General features: G+C 42.6%; 1 non-coding gene across 1 annotated transcript; it reads right to left on the bottom strand.

Annotated features, from left to right (window-relative positions):
* Positions 1-2,834: 2,834 nt before the first annotated feature.
* On the bottom strand, positions 2,835-2,943 carry LOC120113204. The gene has a single exon (XR_005515006.1). It is a non-coding gene; the product is annotated as a small nucleolar RNA R71 (small nucleolar RNA).
* Between the last annotated feature and the right edge of the window lie 657 nt (positions 2,944-3,600).

The raw sequence follows: 3,600 nt of genomic DNA, 5'->3' as shown, positions 1-3,600 counted from the left end.
GAGAATCTGAATTTTAATCAAGATAAATCATTGATAACATATAAGCCAAACAATTGATTGCATAATATGGAGGCTTATATAATTCCAAATGAAAGGGGGAGCTTTAACTCCGAAATTTAAATGTTTCACACCTTTCAAACTTGGATAAATTAAATTTTCAGACATTTGAATTCACTTGTGAATTTTATTTCATTATTTATTGAGCAATTCATTTTACGTATACTCAAAGTTTTGTCATCATCAAAAAGGGGGAGATTGTGGAGTGATTGATTAAAACCCCGTTTGATTTTGATGAGCTCAAAGCATTTGAGTATATCGTGTGATTACTAATGAATTCAATTGAGTGTTTCAGTGAAAATCCTGCTCAAGTGTTTCTAGACATGGTTTACAGTATTTTGGATAAGTTAAGAAGTCTGCTGAACCAATGTCTGAGACTCGAGTCGACTCCCGAGTTTCACGAGTCGACTCCAAGCGTATCAAGGTCACTGGCACGAGCTCGAGTCGACTCCTAATCAGTATGAGTCGACTCCGACTGAAAACAGACAGAAGGATAGAAGAGCAGTCTTTCAGATCTGAGATTCGAGTCGACTCCAGTGGAACGCGAGTCGACTCCCAGCGGTGCACAAAGAAAAAGTCAGAGAGTGTTTTATGGACTCTGAGATTCGAGTCGACTCCAGTGGAACGCGAGTCGACTCCCAGCGGTACACAAAGAAAGAGTCAGAGAGTATTTTATGGACTCTGAGATTCGAGTCGACTCCAGTGGAACGCGAGTCGACTCCCACCGGTGCACAAAGAAAAAGTCAGAGAGTGTTTTATGGACTCTGAGATTCGAGTCGACTCCCGCATTACGCGAGTCGACTCCAAGATTGTGCGACCATCAACAGAGAAAACCATGTTACTGCCACTGAGATTCGAGTCGACTCCCAGACAGCTCGAGTCGACACCAAGACAAGCTTCACGTCAAAAGGCAGAAGACCAACTTTCGGAAACTGAGAGCCGAGTCGACTCCAAGGAAGTTCGAGTCGACTCCAAGACTGGATGAGCCAAAAGACAGAGAATCGGGAGTTCGGGCTCTGAGATTCGAGTCGACTCCCAGGACAGTCGAGTCGACTCGAGAGGGCAAAATTCAAATTTGTATCCACGGTCTACAGAGGAAAAGCCGACTCCAAAATTGCCAGGTCAGCGCCAGAAGTTGGCGAGTCGACTCCGGGCCAAGACGAGTCGACTCCCAGTCGTGACGGCAACTTTAATTCAAACTTGGAACAGTTGCCGAGTCGACTCCTGAAAAGCTTGAGTCGACTCCCGCTACAGCCGAGTCGACTCCTGATCGCGCGAGTCGACTCCAACCCACCAACGGTCACATTGTCAGGCTGCGCAGAGTGTGCAGAACGGCCAGAAAAAGTGGAGTAACGGCTAGTTTCCGTGGGGGTTGGCTTAAATAGCCACAGAAGACTGTAGCAAAATAGAGAACATACATTCCACTCCAAGCATTCAAGTCTTCAAGCTTTGCAAGTGCTCTTCAACGAGAAAAAGGGGAGATCAGCATTTACTGCGCCACCAACTTCTCCCCAGCATTCAAAGCTTCCTCCTCCTACATTCAAGTCGATCACTCATCCAAGAGGAGACCAGAGTCAAGAAGCCATTCCTCTACTTAAGCTTAAAAGCGTTTGAGGGCTTCTAAACTCATCCTTGAATATATTGTTTCATACCTGCTTTTGAGAAGCTTATTTTCTGTTTTCTTTCTACTACGTGTATTTACTTGGTTCAATCGGGGGATTGAATCAAAGGGAAAAAGGTTAGTTGGTGAGCCAGTTTTAAAACCAACGTGTGAAAGGGTTTGATTGTGAGCCCGGGAAAACAATCGGGGTTGGTTCTAGTCGGTGAGCCTGGGAAAACCGACCGAGTTCGTTGTTAGCTCGTAAAACAACAAGTTTGGTTGTGAGCTTGCAAAACAACCGGCTGTAATCCAAGGGGGTTATAGTGTATTCCCAAGAGAAACTTGGGGAGTGGACGTAGGAGCAAGGGATAGCTCCGAACCACTATAAAACTTGTGTTTGTGATTGATTGTCTCTTCCTCTTCTCATTTCATATTGCTCACAGCACATAGTAATTAATTAAATAACTTGGCATAGTTTTTAATTAATCATCCATAACGTTTTAAATTATCCAAATTGTTTTAAAACCCAATTCACCCCCCCCTCTTGGGTTGTCTATCTGGGCAACAGCATGTTTAATTGTAAATAGATTTTCGTTTTAGGGTATCTTTAGTTGGTACTTATATTTATTTAAAAAAAAAGAGAGGAAAATATTTTGCATGCTAAAGTGGAATAGGGACAACACCGGTCGATTAAGTCGTACAAATTTAGATCATCCCTTAGGACATACCCCTGAAATTTCTTCTCAATATCTCACACCTTGTGAGATGGCTGATTTAAATGAAGATGCGGGGAGTCACCACAATCGAGAACGTGAACCCCATATTATGACCCTAAGACAATACCTACAACCGGCTAGGACTAGTCAGCCTTCATGCATAATTTTTTTCGATAATGTAGGACATTTTGACATCAAACCCGGGGTAATTCAATTGCTGCCCAAGTTCCACGGGTTAGAGTCCGAGAGTCCGTATCTTCATTTAAAGGATTTTGAAGAATTGAGCATTACATTTAGAGTGCCAAACGTCACCGAGGATGTCCTCAAGTTGACATTGTTCCCTTTCTCTCTAAAGGATAAGGCCAAAACATGGCTAAACTCCTTGCGACCTAGATCAATAAGAACTTGGCAAGATATGCAGAGAGAATATTTAAAGAAGTTCTTTCCCACACAAAGGACCAACTTTTTAAAAAGACATATTAGCAATTTCCAACAAAAAGATAATGAAACATTTTATGAATGTTGGGAAAGATTTAAAGACCTTCTTCTCTCATGCCCTCATCACGGATTCGAAACTTGGAGAACCATTAGCTTCTTTTATGAAGGTTTATCTCCACAGTTGAAACAGTTTGTAGAGACCATGTGCAATGGTAGATTCTTAGAAAAACAACCTGATGAGGCATGGGAATATTTGGATTCCCTTGCTGAGACTGCCCAACTTTGGGATAACGGGGATAGAAACACCAAGTCTTTACCTAAGCCTACTAGCTCTGTACAGGGAGGCTTTTACAACCTCAGAACTGAGGATGATCTTCATGCTAAAATGGCAGCCCTCACTAGGAAGGTAGAAGAAATTGAGCTTAGGAAGGTTGAGCCTATCAAGACTATAGAGCTTAGAAACGAGTGTTGTGGTATCTGCGATATGTCGGGTCATACTACTACAGATTGTCCCACCATACCGGCATTCAAAGAAGTCTTGCACGATCAAGCAAATGCTATGAACTCCTACCAAAAGCCTTATAACGATCCATACTCGAATACCTATAACCCTGGTTGGAAGAATCATCCAAATTTTAGGTGGAGAAATGATCATCCTCAACAGTCACACCATTCAGCTCCTCCACCTGCACATCCTACTTTTGCATCACCACCCTCTCAAAAGCCAAATATCGAGGATACTTTGCAATCCATACAAACTTTTCTACAAGGTCAAGCGAATATCAATGC

Source organism: Phoenix dactylifera, chromosome 14 (assembly GCF_009389715.1).
Source record: "Phoenix dactylifera cultivar Barhee BC4 chromosome 14, palm_55x_up_171113_PBpolish2nd_filt_p, whole genome shotgun sequence".
Classification (NCBI taxonomy): domain Eukaryota; kingdom Viridiplantae; phylum Streptophyta; class Magnoliopsida; order Arecales; family Arecaceae; genus Phoenix; species Phoenix dactylifera.
Note: the sequence above shows the minus strand (reverse complement) of the source record. Positions and strands in the feature narration are given on the sequence as shown.